The 16,098-nt window shown below is 47.1% G+C and overlaps 1 non-coding gene across 1 annotated transcript; it reads right to left on the reverse strand.

The window, feature by feature from the left end:
* Nucleotides 1-14,312: 14,312 nt before the first annotated feature.
* LOC129622226 (U6 spliceosomal RNA) lies at nt 14,313-14,416 on the reverse strand. Its single transcript, XR_008699894.1, has one exon. It is a non-coding gene; the product is annotated as a U6 spliceosomal RNA (small nuclear RNA).
* Between the last annotated feature and the right edge of the window lie 1,682 nt (nt 14,417-16,098).

Consider the following 16,098-nt stretch of genomic DNA (forward strand, 5'->3'; position numbering starts at 1 on the left):
GTTGGCAAAGTAGTATCTCTGCTTTTTAATATGCTATCTAGGTTGGTCATAACTTTCCTTCCAAAGACCCCCAATTTTAGAGAAAATTTAAAAGAAACAAATTCCTTTCCACTGATGTTTCTTTTAAAGTTAACAGGGTTGGGAGCCCTCCCAAACTTTTTATTAGAGATTTTGTTGTATCTAAGAGAATGTATCTGCATCCAAAATGAATTCTAGAAGGAAAAGAACAGAAAGGAAGTAGAAGTTTGCCAGGCACTCAGGATGGAAGCGCTTAAATGCAGTTCTATTTGCTATGCTCTGTGTGTCTGTGGATGGACTGTGGGGATCAGCTTTACTCATTGAAAGATTATGATGGTTGATTGTTCCCTGATGCTGGCTTCTACTATGATGGGAGGTGGCCTCTGAGCCTGCATCTGTTGCCTTCATTCATCTTGTCTTTTTCTCTCTGTGCCTCATACTAAGTCACTTCAGTTGTGTCTGACTCTTTGTGACCCTATGGACCATAGCCCACCAGGCTCCTCTGTCCATGGGATTTCCTAGGCAAGAATACTAGATTGAGTTGCCATGCCCTCCTCCAGGGGATCTGCCTGACCTGGAGATTGAACCCACGTCTGTTACATCTCCTGCATTGGTAGGCGTGTTCTTTACCACCAGGACCACCTGGTGAACATGGTTTGGTCTTTCTTCAAACTCTGTTTCTCTGCGCCTTTCTTCTGACTCCTCGCTCTAGATCCTAACTGGAAGGCACTCCCCCCACCTGGGGGGAGGGATTGTGTCTTGGCTTTGGAGGAAGAAGTTGGCAAAATAAGTCTGTCTTTTCGGTGCTCAGGTCTCTCCACTACCCTAAGATCATTGGTTGGGAAAAAGCACTTTGGGGTCGGTAAAGAGATCATTGCCTTAAGTATTAGTTGCTCAGTCGTGTCCAACTCTTTGCAATCCTGTGGACTGTAGCCCACCAGGTTTCTCTATCCATGGGATTCTCCAGGCAAGAATACTGGAGTGGGTTGCCATGCCCTTAGAGGAAGTGAAAAGAAAAATTGTGGTTAGAAATAAGTGTCTATTTTCTACCAATGAGAGCACCCCTATGCTTAGGCATCATTTTCCAACAAAAATGGTTTATGCACAAAGTGCCTACACTGCTATTACTCAGGGAGAGATGGTCCAAGGCCTTCTCGAGGGAAGAGCCAGGAAGAGACTGTGAAATCCAAAATGTGATTGCTTTCATGCAAATGGTGCCCAGTTCTACAAACTTGCATTACTGCAGACTACCAAAGATTATTTACTTGAAGCCTACTAAGAACAATTAAGCACCACTAAGCTTCTGAACCGGAGAAGGCGACGGCACCCCATTCCAGTACTCTTACCTGGAAGATCCCATGGATGGAGGAGCCTGGTAGGCTGCAGTCCATGGGGTCACTAAGAGTCAGACACGACTGAGTGACTTCACTTTCACTTTTCACTTTCATGCATTGGAGAAGGAAATGCAACCCACTCCAGTGTTCTTGCCTAGAGAATCCCAGGGACTGGGGAGCCTGGTGGGCTTCTGTCTATGGGGTTGCACAGAGTCGGACACAACTGAAGAGACTTAGCAGCAGCAGCAGCAGCAGCAGCAAGCTTCTGAACTACATTGCTTCATAGTATAAAATATAATGCAATGTGAAATACTTACATATTAAATTATAAAATAAAGATGCATGAGAAATAGGTATTATATATAATAAATATAGTATAAACTCGTGTGTTCAAGTTTATAATGTTTTTATAAAGTGAATGAAAAATTATTGTTTATTCCTCTAATTTTTTTTTATTGTTACTGAGCTTTGCATTTTTTCTTTTCAAAAGGGCGAACAGGCAGAGGGGCTGTGGGGACTTCTGCCAGGTCTAAGTTGGCCATAGTCAAAAAAGTTTGAGGGTGCCATCCAGAGAAAGGACACTGCAATTAATTTCCCCCAGCTTCCTCTCTTTTTTCCTCAGAGTGGTTTGAGAATTAATGGTTGGACAATGAAGCATTTCTGCATCCCCACACAGGAAATGATGGAGAAGTTCTAAGTGTGACGGTGTAAACATGTTATCATCTGAGACAGAAATAGTTGCCTTGTCCACCCAGAGGTACAGTGAGCATATGGGTTGTTGTCTTTTCATCTCCATTTACTATCTGCAGTTTCCCTTTAATAAAAGAACAGAGAAAAGAGAACTAATCCAGCAGTTTAGGCTTCTCGTCTATTATAAGGAGAAGAAAAATTCAAAGACAAAAATCAGTGTGGAATATTTTACTTGCAAGCTTTTAGAAGATACATATAAACAGAGATCAAAGGAAGGCAGAGACACCAGGAGACATGGTTGATTATATCCTTCCAACAGTGATAATTGTGCCTCAATTTGCAGGGAAATAGGTTCCCTTTCACAGACCTGATGATGCGAGCTGTGGCCGAGACTGGAACACGTCCGGCGCATCCCAGAGCTCCAGCATGGGGGCTTTAGTGGGCTCTGCCCCCCGCCCCAGCACTTCACGGAGTTCCAGGGGGAGTTGGTGTCTGTGGCAGGATCTGGGTCTGGGTCCTCCTGGCTTCTCATCAGCCCAAGGGCAGAGCACCCACAGAGAAATACACTCCACATGCCATATGCAGTGGCAGTGCTTTGTATCTACATTTCTTTAGTTACAAAATATACATTTATTATACCAGAGTTGGAAAATTCTAAACCATAGAAAAAAGAAAATAAATATCATAATCCCTGTGCTCGAGAGGAACCACTGTTGCCATGCTGGTCCTGCTTCTTTCAGTCCTGCGTGTGTGTGTGTATATGCACATCTACATGCAGTCAGACATCAACAAGGACTTCCCAGCCCTTCTTGTTTCTGACGAGGCTCAAGCCTGCCGCATGTTCTCCAGAAGCCCGAAGTCTTTCCTAGTGTTCTGGAAATTCCAGGAGTCTCATGTCCTCTGGATCACCTCCGTCTCCAAGCATCTGTTTCTACAGCCATTTTAATTGCGTTGTTCTGCATTTCATGAACCTAGACGAATACTAAGTCTTTCTTTGGATTTCCATCCCAAATGTCCACTCACACAAAGCGTTTATTGTTAAAACTGACTTTACTGAAAATGGCAGGTGGGGCAGAGTTAGAGTTTAGCTTGCAGCCATAGTAGCGCCTACAGATGGAGGGCCAGGCATCTTTGTGCCCTGCAGGCAGCCCAACACCACCCTCCTGCCCCCCTTGGGGAATGTCTGACTCTGGGGATCTGGGACTCATATCTTCAGCTCTCTCCTCCACCTTTGGTTCCATACCCCCTTCTCCCCCACAAGCCAACATAGCCCCCCAAACCTCCTGTTGGTCTGCACCTTTCAACACCAGACCCTCAAGTTCTCTTTCCTCAAACAAGGGATTTGTGAATGAATTTTCTTAAACAAGGACCTTTCTTCTTCCAGTAACTGTTAGAATAACAAAAATCTTGAGATCATACTCTATATACATCTTTATTCTGCCTTTTAAAATTGACCATTACATTTTTAGCACTTTCTCTGTCACTAAACCCTTAATGACACAGTATTTCATTGAATAGTTGCATTCATTTCACTAGTCTGCTATAGTTGGGCAGTCTTTGCTTTGGGGAAATTTATAAAGCAGAAGTAATGAGCTCAAAGGGGTGTGAATATTCTTAAGGTCTAATACTAATTGCCAGATTGTCCTCCAGAAAGGTTAGGTCAATTTGCATACTCCCCAGCTATAAAGGAGAGTGTCAAGTAACATGATTCTTTAAATGATTTGCTAATTTGGCACTGGCTGTGTTAAAGACTATTTCAGGGTAGCAAAGTGTCTGGTCACTCAGCGCCTCAGAGAGCCTGAGGCATGAAGGGAGTTCTTGGCCTGGCTGGACTCCAGGACCCTGACGTGGGTCCACAAACCTCTCAGGACCTCTAGTGCCACTGCCTCACCCAGGCAAGGACACCTACTGCCTCGGGTAACCCAAGCAGGCCCTTGCCCCTGCCCCCTGCCCTTAGAGAGGTAACATTCCTGGGCAGCTTCTTGTCCACCTTGGGTATGCTGCCCTTGGCCAGGTCTCCCAGCCATTCCTGAACAGAGAAGGAAGGCATTGGGCACTCCACTGTCTCCCTGGCTCAGTGGGGAACAAAGTCTAGACCCACCAAACTCATTTCTTTCTCCCTCATTGGAACTAGAACATGATCAAGAGCATCAGCTCCCTCATTGCCCATCCTTCCCATAGAGAGTTTCAAGGGCTCTGCTTTCCCTTCCCCTGAGGTCAGAGGGCTGCCAACAAACAGAGCCTTGGAGCTCATCTTTCCTTCCCACACCCCTTTCTTTCCTTTCTGGAGGTGAGAGAGATCCAGGGAATCTGAGCCCTTCCCCCCTTCACGGTTAGGACAGTGGTTAAGTTGCACTTTTCCCACTTAGCAGAGCACACGTGTACACAGGCAGCTGAGACACTGGCCGTCCAGACTATTTTTAAACAGACTAAAAATACTGACTTACCTCAGAGGACTGTGCTGAAGGGACTTGTTTAGGGTATCGGATGAACCTTTACAAATATAAAATGCTTTGCGTCACCCTTCTCTTAACGCCCACCGTACAGGTTCCTCTGCTGGGAGCCAAGCAGGAAGAGAGTTGTAAACTCAGGCTGGCAAAGGGATGGGGGTAATGGGCAGACTGGGTTTTGTGCTGCTCTGTGTGATTCAGCCTCTCTAGACCCTGGACAACCCTGGGGGCAGACCCTGAATTGCCAGGCTCAGTACAGGGCTTGACACAGAGAAAGTGCCCCATAAATGTTGATTGTCGGCTAGGACCATGCAGGTGATGGAGGCCAGCTGCCAGAGATGCTGTGATCTCTGATACCCCTGTTGAGCCCAGGCATACCCTCGTCCCCCTCCTGCCCCAAGTCCTTCCACAGTGTCCTCGGACCCGTCGCCACCTTGCTGTTGCAGAGCAGAGGAGGGTCAAGTGCTCTTCTGTTCCAGGTCAGGTCCTTTGGATTTAACCTTGAGGCAGAGGCTCAGCTGCCCTGACAACCCGCATCTCCTTTCTGCAGCAGCACCTCCCGCAAAGGTAGCTAGGCACGTCCTTGGCTGCCGGCTTCCCGGGGCGATAAAAATAGCTGAGGCCCTGCAGCTGCTGAATGATGAGTTCTGGAAGGAGATGATTGATTCTCACAGCTGAGCCCCGGGGTCAGTGAGCGCTGTGCAGGCAGAGGGGCCTGGGGTGAAGGCTGGGCTCGGCCCTGGGCCGCTATAGATAGAGCTGTTGACAGAGGGATCCAGGCTCTCCGCACCTGAGGGGAGCACAGCGTCAGCTAATTAAAAGGAACTGCAAAGGGCTCTTGTGGAAGGCAGACCATGCACCATTTTCTTTTAGGCCAGAGTAGACTTTTTTTGATAAGTGCATCATCTCCACACCTTCATGTGGAACAAGGTTCCCACCAGGGCAAGAGTTGTTTCCAGGGAAAGTGATAGGGTCATAAAGCGCCAGGAGCCCATCTTCCCCTGAAACAATGCTGAGGAGCTGGCGGGGCTTATGAAACACCCTAGGGACACAGATGTCAGGCAGCTCCCTACGGCCTGAAGTCACCCCCTGCCCCTCCCTTAGGCTGCAGCAGGGCTCTGCTCGCCTTGCCAGGGGCCTGGGCCTGGGCCATAGACCTGGGCTGCTCCGGTTCTTCACGGTGATCTAAGGTGAACTGTGCCCACGGAGCTCCTGGCTGCTAACAGAGTAGCTTTGAAGCCGGGTCCCACATCACGAAGCTGCTGGGCTGTGCACAAGTAAACAGCTGGACAGGTGATGTTGTACAGCTGGACCAGATCTGGACGATTCAGAAACAGGGCCATGTGTGTTTCCAGTGCATGCTCTTTAGGCAATCTATAGCTCAGTGTGTTCTGTAAAGCACCAATAATAAGGTTTCAGAGACAGAAGGAGAGAGAGAAGAAATTGCTGGAGGAAGGAGAAATGAAGAGGCAAATATGAAAGAATATGCTTTCCCATGTGATTATTAAAAAGACAATGAGTTGATGAAGTGGCCAAAAACAGAAGATCATCCAGACGGCCGCTCCCCAGGAGAAGATGCAGGACTGTAATCGGAGCAGAGGGCTGGGAGGGACCTACTGGTTTCTGTGAAAGAAACGAACAAAAAAAAGACTCTGCAGAGAAGCCTGGGTTAGGATCACAGGCTGGAAGGAGAAGGGACCCTCTCTTTGTCTTTTATGCCACCTGTTGGGCATCTAGGTGTGTCTTTGTCTCTCTGGAGACACAGGAGTTGCACAAACTCATGCAATCCCCTCTTCACTGTTCTTTGTTTAGAGGTGGGGTTGTGCGTGTTAAGCTGCTTTAGTCATGTTTGACTCTCTGCAACACTATGGGCTGTAGCCCACCAGGCTCCTCTCTCCAGGCAAGGATACTGGGAGTGGGTTGCCATTCCTCCTCCAGGAGATCTTCCCAACTCAGGAATCGAAACCACATCTCATATCTCCTGTATTGGCAGGTAGGTTCTTCACCTGTAGTGCCACCTGGGAAGTGCAGAGAAGAAATTTCAGAACAGTAAGGAAACAACCCCAGGGGCCTTCCCAAGTGGTCTAATTCTTAGGATTTCACCTTCTACTGCAGGGAGTGCCGGTTCGATCCCTGGTTGGGGATCTAAGATCCTATATGCCTCACGCCTAAAAATCCAAAAGTTAAAACAGGAACAATATTGTAACAGATTCAATAAAGACTTTAAAAATGATCCACATTAAAAAAAACAAACAGGAAAACAACTTCACAGGTCACCTCCAGGTCTGTTCCTGGCATTTATGGGGGAGAAATGGAGAGTCCTTCTCTGGCAAACCCACCTCTGTCCACACAATGAGGGTCCTCCACATACACACACTGTATAGACACCCCAGCCCTAGCTCTGGCTCTCCATCCCACCAAAACACCACCACTTGGCCACTGCCTGGGGCCAGGAGTGTGCACATGGGCTACCCTTTGGAGGTCAGACCTGGGAAGAGCGCAAAGGCTGAGGCCATTTGGACCTGGAATTTCCAGGTTCCAGTTCCCTAGAACAAGCCTAGAGGTGGCGGGTTGCGGGGGGGTGGGGGGAGTGTCACTGGATCTAGGTGGACACATCCTCATGGTCACACAGACTTTTCATTGCCTCATGAAAGTGGTGTGACCCAGGAAGGTGAAAATCGGGCCCTTAAAGGGTAGGGTTGAAGGCAGGAACCCCAGTTGCTCAAGTCTAACTGGTACTGAGTACATCAAACTGAAGCTGTCCAAAACAGGATGAATTTCCCGCCAAATCGATTCCTCTCCTTGCATTCCACCTCAGTGCCATCTTCCTCCCCCAGGGAACTCTGGGATCCCAACTCCTTCCCCATCTCTGAAGCAGCATTCAGGTCTAGGAATTCCAGCTCCTCCAGAATCTTCCTTCTCTTTCAGTCCTTGGCTACAACCCAGTGAGAACTCTCACTTGTGCCTGGACTGATTCCCTGGTCTCCTGGCTTGATCTCCTCCCATCTGATTTCCACACTGCCACCCCAGCAGTTTTTCCCCAGTGTGAGTATGACCTCTCTACCTTCTGTCCTACTTAAAGCTCTTCAGGGGCTCTCTGTGCCAACAGGATCAAATCCAAGCTCTTCAACCCAGCACACAGATCTCCCTCTAACCCTCCTCTGCCCCCCTCCTCTCCCCCAGCCTCCAGCTCTCAAACCTAGCCAGATTCACTCACTGTGAGTACAGTGTACCCTTTCTGACCTCCTTGCTCCTTGCTCATTTTGCTCCTTCTGCCTGCAGTCTCCTTGCTTGGCATCCTGGTCAATGTGTATTTTCTCCCAAATGGTAACCTTTTCAATGCCCCCTACCATCTCTTTCCACCCCAGGTAAAACTGATCCCCTTATCTGTAACTGAACTGATGCTCACAGCATAGCAATTAACACATTTTCTGGTATTTACTTGTTTGCGAGTCTTTTTTTTCCTAACTAGCCTGTAAATTCCTGAAGGCAGGGGCTAAATTCTTCTTCTTGACATCCCTATGCTTGGCATGGGAGCATGTGTTGAACTGGAACAGAAAAGCATCCCTGTGATCAAAAATCCTCATTTTTACCACTGCACCACCTGGGAAGACCTGCTGCCACAATCAGATTGTGTGTTGATGTGCATATATTACTTGCTTCATTTTTAGCAGATATCATGTAGAACAATTCTGAAACAATAGGCAGAAACTGATCACGAAGTTCAGGCATGCATTCAAGGCAGGGATGAGTCCATAAAAGGAGTCTTGCTGAGAACCTTTGGCGCCGCCAGCAGCTGGAAAGGCTCTCGGGGCCTGCAGAAGTTCCAGGGTTGCGGACTCTCTGTCTCAGGTGCCAAGGTCATCTCAGGACGAAGGCCAGGTCAGTTACTTCGGCCACTTGGCAGGCTTCTTCCTCACCCTTGGAAGGGGAGGGAGGGGAAGGGTAGACAGGTGTGAAACCTACTTAGGTGGTCAAGGCCCAACTGCCCATCTCATCCATCCATGATACTTTGAATGTGGTAGTACCAAAGATATAATCATGAGAAAGACACAGCCCTGCCATTGAAGGGCCCTCACTCAGCTTGGAAGACAGGGAAATAAACCAGTGGTAACCATGGAGCAGAACACCTGCCAAGAAAGAGTGAAATACCATGTGATTGAAGGCCCCCGAGCACGCATTGCCCACCTCCGTCGTATGACTCCTGGTCCTGTGTGCTCTTCACCTCACTCTTTTCTGTTGCAGGGCCTCTGTCCTTGCTCACCAGCCTTCTCTGCATACCTCGTCCCCTGCTGGCCCCTCTTCATCTTCCAGCTTCCACTATCATTCCTCACAGAGACCTTCTTCATTGCCTAGCCTATGGCAACTTCTCCATTTTATTCCTTGTCATTTGGTTTAGGCTTCTTGTTTATTTCCTTTAAAGCACTTACCAGGTGTGACTATTTCATTTATTTAAACGTTATTATCTCTTAAATCCACAACAGAATAAGCTCCAACAGAGGCTACATCCATCCTATTTTCTCTCGTGTGAACAGCATCTGGCACATAATAGGGGCTCAAGAATCATTTATGAAGCAAGTGAAGGAAAAAAGGACTCTTGTGAATCCTCTAGTGTGTGATGGGGGAGATGTCACGTAAGGCTTCCCAGAGACAGGGCATTTGAGCAGGGTCTAGAAGCACTGTTAAGTGTTTGCCAGATGGCAGGACAGTCACAGGTGTACGAGCAGGGATACACATAGCCCATCTGGGAGGGTAGGGAGGGGCACGACCGCTGTTAGCAGTCTGTCCCTTTTTGTGTCCAGCCACTAACTGATGCGTGGGGCGAGGTAAACTATTAAAAGTCTGTTTTGACACATCGACCTCTTTGGCAAGCCCATTGAATTCAGCACACGAGTTAAACAAATGCAGCACAGCTGAACAATTAGAACTCAGGGAGCTATACTTGAGGGACCCAACAAGGACAACAAGGACACTCAAGTGACCTCAGATGATTCCAAAACCTGGGAAAAATACCCCGGCAAGCCCAAGTCATCTGATCATGAGACTCATCTCCTGATCGCCTCTGACTGCTTACAAAGAGCTGGCCAAGGACATTCCAACTCTTCCAGACCATCAGGCCAAGTTCCCAGGGACAGCTAGCCACTCAGCGCTCTCCCCCATCACACCCAAGGGCTGCCTACCATCAGCTGGCAGATACCTGCCCCAGAGCCAGCAAAACCACCACCACTTTTTTACAGGGCCACGGGGAGAGGCTGTGGTCGGCAGAGCCCGGTGATTTATGACCTCCAGGCTCACCACCAGCACTGTGCCAAGTAGAGTCTCCAACTTCCCCAGGCATGGTCTCTCGGTTCCAGTGATTTATGGATCCCGAGGGGGCCACTCACTTTTTCCTTCTCCTCTTTCTGCACCCTCCTCCCAGGACAAACAGGTTTCATACCCTGTGGTCTTATTGCGTGTGATGACAAAAAGAGGCTCCATTGGCCCATATCCTCTCTGCACCTGCTGTCAGGGGATGATGGCTGTTGATCGGCAGCCACATCCATTTCGCTGGCATTTCTTCAGCTCTTTGTGTGGTGCCCGGGCACCAGCCGTCGTGTTCTTTCTATGGCTTTGTTGGTTGCCAGGATCCACTTCCCACCTGTAGCAGGCCTGGCTCAAGACTGCGAGGTTGGGTTTTCTTTCTGTCCTTCTTTCTCTCTTTCCCTCCCCCATCTGTGTGTGTTAGTTGTTCAGTCATGTCCAACTCTTCGTGACCCCATGGACTGTAGCCCACTAGGCTCCTCTGTCCATGGGATTCTCCAGGCAAGCTTACTGTAGTGCCAGTCCCTTCTCCTGGGGGATCTTCCCCATCCAGGGATTGAACCCTGGCCTCCCACATTGCAGGCAGATCGTTTACTGTCTGAGCCACCAGGAAAACCCCTCCATCTATAAGAATCCATAAATCTCAGCTTGATTTCTTGGCATGAAGAACCCAAGTGTCTGAATTTCCTTCCACGAGAGTTGAGCAGTCGTAATAGTCTCCCTGTCAGTGCTGCCTTTGAGCAGCTGATACCCTGAACCTGCTCTGTTTGTGCTGTGCAGTGAGTGGGTCTTGAACTTCTTCCAAATCATGCCTTTATTCCAAGTGGTCACAGGAGAACAGGAAAATGGCACTCTTGCATTGCTCTTGGGTTCTATCAAGGCAGTGGCATCCTTGGGATCCAGAACATGGAGAGGCACAGTCGAGACAGAGTGGGAGGGAGGTGGGGGAGTACCTCGCAGTGCCGCCAGCTTTGAAGGCCACGCATGCATGCTCAGTCCCTTCAGTCGTGTCTGACTCTTTGGGACCCCATGGACTGTAGCCCACCAGGCTCCTCTGTCCATGAGATTCTCCAGGCAAGAATACTGCAGTGGGTTGCCATGCCCTCCTCCAGGGGATCTTCCTGACCCAGGGATTAATCTTTTGTTTTCTGCATTGCAGGTGGATTCTTATTGCTGAGCCACCTGGGAAGCCCTTGAAGGCCATAGTTCCTTGGCAAAGAATCATAACTCTCTTGAACCTGCATGGGGTATTTGGGCATTTACCAGGTAGAGGCCGGTGTCTGCAGGAAATCACAAGCAAAAAGCAAGAGCAGCCATTCAGTGAGATCAGACCCTTTTCTCTCTGCTGTGCACTGGCGAGTGGAAGCAAGGGTAGACAGTCCAGCACCATGGCTCTCATGCTCACCCTGCGGCAGTGCCTCTGTGTTCTGCTCAGGAGAGCTGACGTAAGCCAGCCCAGTTGGCTTTCAGCTCCAAAGGTGGCACGCAGCAGCAGGACATGTCCGGTCTCAAGGTGGGGGGTGGGGGTGGGGTGCCAGGGCTGCTTCTCCAAGTGCACCAGCTGCCTTCTCTCTGGTTTCTGGTGGCCTCCCAAGCCTTGAGGGGCCTGCCTGTACTCCTTTCATCAGCAGAGCCAGAGAAACTGTGGACTGGAGACTCTGGGATGTGGGGAAGGTGCCCACAGTGCTTGATCCAGGAGTCCCTGCTCTTAGGATGATGGCATATTGTGTGTGTGTGTGTGTGTGCGTGTTCAGTCATGTCCTATTATTTTGTGACGCCATGGACTATAGCCTGCCAGGCTCCTCTGTCCATGGAATTCTCCAGCCTAGAATACTGGAGTGGGTTGCCATGCCCTCCTCTAGGAAATCTTCCCGACCCAAAGAGTGAACCCACATCTCTTGCATCTCTGGCATTGGCAGGCAGGTTCTTTACCACTGCACCATCTGGGAAGCCTGAAGGCATATTGCGGGGAATTAGTAATGTATGATACCACTTTGGAGCACTCACTGCCTCTCAGGGACTATGCTAAGTACTTTACATCATCTCACTGAATGCTCTCAACAACTTGTCAGGAATCCCTTTTTTTCCAACTTTCACAGGTGAGGAAACTGAACTTCTTGAGAAATAATTATCACAAAACTAGTAATTGGGAGAGCCAAGAATTCTACATGACTCCGCTGCACATGTGCTTAATAAAGAAATTATACTGCTTTCCATGAGGGTTATTAGGAATTCATATATTTAAGAAGCACTAGGTAAATTAGTCAAAATTCCAAACAATAGTTAAATCTAGGATGTTCAGATAAAGCAAGTAAATTTCCAAAATATAAGTTGAGACAAAGCAGAAATACCACCTACCCCTCTGACTCCCAGGACGATTCTAAGGCAGCCACCAGCTGCTTTGGTTTCCTCTGCTCCTGGGGATGGCAAGGGGAAGGGCACCTCTCAGCTCCTCCTGGACTTACCTGGTTGGGGTGAAACCTTGAGCATAGACTGCCAAGGACCCAGACATCTTGGGGGCACCATTTTTCTCCCTACCATGTACAGGTTTTCTCATTCAGTCTTCATGGTAGCCACATGAAGTATATATTCTTATTATACTCATTTTGCAGATGGGAAAAGTGAGGCTTCCAGAATTTACGTGACTTTCCCAAGGTCACATCTGCTTGAGCTGCTCTAACAAAATACCATAAACTGAATGGCTTAAACAATAAAGATTTTTTGCAGTTTTGGAGGCTGGAAAGTCCAAGATTAACGTGTAGGTAGACCCAGTATCTGGTGAAAGCCTACTTCCTGGTGTGCAGATGGCTGCCTTTTTACCCTATCCTCACGTGGCAGAGAGAGGGAGAGAGAGAGCTCATGTCTCTTTCTCTCTTTGTAAGGGCATTAATCTCCCTAGGAGGTCCCCACCCTCATGACCTCATCTACTCCTAATTACTTGCCAAAGGCCCCACCTCCAAACAGCATTGCCCTGGAGATTAGGGCTCCAACATCTGGATTTGAGACAGAATATTTGGACACAAGTGTTCAGTTCATAGCAGTCACATAACCAGGAAGTGTCAGAACCAGGATCTGAGCACAGATGATCTGACTCGGTTATATTCTAGTGATATTTTCCCATAAGTGATATATGGCTCTTCTGTAGCCTATTTTTTAAAAAATTAAAGTGGAGTGCACTTGCTTTACAGTGTTTCAGGTATACATCAAAGTGGTTTGGTTTTTTAATATATATATATATGCACATATATACATATTTGATTATTTTTCATTATAGGTTATGCAAGAGTTTGAATATAGTTCCCTGTGCTATACAGTAAATCCTTTGTGTTCATCTATTTTATGTATAGTGGTGTGTATCTGTTAATCCAATACTCTTAATTTATTTCTCCCTGCCTTCCCCTTTTGTTGTTGTTGTTCAGTCACTAAGTTGTGTCCAACTCTTTGTTACCCTATGGACTGCAGTACACCAGCCTTCCCTGTCCTCCACTATTTCCTGGAGTTTGCTCAAGTTCATGTCCATTGAGACAGTGATGCTATCTAATCATTTCATCCTCTGCTACCCGCTTCTCCTTTCACCTTCAGTCTTTCCCAGCATCAGGGTCTTTTCTAAAGAGTTGGCTCTTTGCAACAGGTGGCCAAAGTATTGGAGCTTCAGCATCAGTCCTTCCAATGAATATTCAGAGTTGATTTCCTTTAGGACTGACTGGTTTGATCTCCTTGCAGTCCAAGGGACTCTCAAAAGTCTTCTCCAGCATCACAATTTGAAAGCCTATTTTTTTTTTAAATTTCATAATGCATTTTGACCATATTTCTTTATGAATAAATATCTACAACTTTGTTTTAATGACTGGATCGTGGATAGGATGAGGATACAAAGGGTGGAGTCCAAATTCTTCTTCATGATACTCGTGATCTTATTGCTTTATATCTTTGTAAAACAAAGATAATAGTAATAATACCTACCATGTGATGTTGGAGACTGCATGTCAACATGATTTGCAAATCATAATTTTCTATATAATGTAAGTCATAGTGATCATTGTTATTATTATGTACCAGGGTAAGGGGACTCCCCACGGGTTGGAGAGCTCTGGGGAACAGAAGTGCTGGTTATCTGGATGTGCTCCAGCTTTTAATCAGCTGGAAACCCATCTACTAGGGAATTGTCTTTCCGATTGCATTGGTTCTTCATTGAATGGAACGTATTAGACCAAGAGTTAGCAAACTGTTTTCTCTGAAGGGCCAGAGAGTAGATATTTTAGGCTTTATTTGGGCCACATTGTCTCTGTCATTACTGTTCAACTCTGCCATTATAGTGTGAGGGCAGCCACAGACAACAGATGTGAGGCCATGTTCCAAGAAACCTTTATTGTGGACATTGAAATTTGAATTTCATATCATTTTTTAATTATTTCAAACAGAATTTTTCCCTCTTTTTTTTAATTGGGGATAATTACTTTAAGTATTGTGTTGGCCTCTGCCACACATCGACATGAATCAGTCACAGGGATACATATGTAAAAATATGGACCGTTTCGTGAATTGGCATGCCATCCCTGTGCAGGGGCCACGCTAATCTCTGTATCGTTCCAATTTTAGTGTATGTGCTGCCAAAGCGAGCACTCACATGATTTTAACATCACAGAACAGTATTCACAAAACAGTATTCTTTTGACTTTCAAAATCATTTAAGACTACAAAAACATTTCTAGGCTCAAGGGCTGTAGTTTACCAAACTCTGAGTTAGATTATCAAGGGATGTTTTTTTTTTTTTTTGTCATGGAAATGCATTTCGGATAACTTGCGTTGGAGTCACTGAGGAGGAGAATGCTGTTAAAGGTGCAGCTTCCTGGTCCCCGCACCAGACCCACTGAACCAGATTGTGAGGGAAACCACCTGGGCCCCTGCAGTTTCAGCAGGTTCTCCCAGGTGACTGTGAAATACATTAAGTGTAGGGAGCCATTTTAGCTAAAAGGAAACCAAGAGCGTTGGTAGAGAAGTTTTCAATTTTGGCAGGAAAATGAGGTCAACTGACAAAAACAAGTGTTTCCTACTCAGGCAGGTTCTTTTGGAATATTTTTAAAGTCACTTGGGTTCTCCTATTTATGAGTTTTTTTAGTCTTACTCAGACCCCCAGTGCTGTGTTTTCCAAAGAGAATGAGCAAGCACCGGAGCCCTCCTCAGATCATATTGATTTTTGTTCTGAGTCCACCTCCCTGTTTTTCTTCCTAGCTAAAAGACCCAGTTTTGTTCTGGCATTCAGCCTGAAGGAAGGGGACCCTTTTTCAATAATGTTTATCCCTTTTGCTAGATGTTTATCTTCAAGATGGCTCTTTAGGGAAAAGAAAAACCCTGTATCATGTTTGCCAATTCCTGTGGTGTAAATATGCCCACCACGGACAGTCTCAGGCTACCAACAGGAGATCACCAAATGGAGGGTGTGGGGAGAGACGTGTGCTGTCAGCTCATTTGAGCTGATATGAGCTGCCCTGTGGCCACCCAGGGACCATGGGTCAAAGTCAATCATGGTGATGCCATCTCTCTGTAGTAATTGGCTTGTGACCAAAAAATATTCTGGGGCAGTACTGAGTGCTTTAAGAAAAGTTTTCTTTATCAATAAAGGAAGGGGTTACTTCTCTTATTTCACTGCAGTAATTCATACTCCACTGCAGTTAGTACTGACAGGCATCTTGTGGTCATGAAGGCAGCTGGCCTGAGGACAACTCATACATCATGGATGTTAGAACAGAGCCAGGGAAGGGACTCAGGTCCTCGGTGATGTGATGAAGCTGCTGAAAGCACTGTGTTTCAGGACTTCTAGTTCTGTGCATTCCTAAATATTCCAGGTTGTTGAATCTCTGTGGGCTGCGATTTCTGTTACTAGCAGTAGAAAGCTTCCGAACTGATGTATCTTCTCTGCACTGACCACTCAGAAACTCAGCAGAGAAGACACACGAGTTATTACTCAGCCTGTAGCACCACACCAGGGGTGACTGCGGAGCAGAACTTCAAGGACTCCGCGGCAGTGGAGCTCAAAGTCAGCGTCTCACAGCTCATTCTCTCTCCCCTGCACCACCATCCAAAGCCCATTTACCATGTGAATTGTCACCAACTTTCTGTCTCGCATATCTTGCTCCAGCAGCGCTAGCGTAAGTGATGTGGGACATTACTAGGGCTCCAGCACCAGCTTGTGTGGCTGAGGTTTAAATGAATTTCATCAGCATGATTAAATACTTATTACATGAGTCAAACATACGGGCTTCATTAAGCTAGTGAACTCCCAGGAACCTCCTCTTCTGTTTATA

Source organism: Bubalus kerabau, chromosome 10 (assembly GCF_029407905.1).
Source record: "Bubalus kerabau isolate K-KA32 ecotype Philippines breed swamp buffalo chromosome 10, PCC_UOA_SB_1v2, whole genome shotgun sequence".
In the NCBI taxonomy this organism is placed as follows: domain Eukaryota; kingdom Metazoa; phylum Chordata; class Mammalia; order Artiodactyla; family Bovidae; genus Bubalus; species Bubalus kerabau.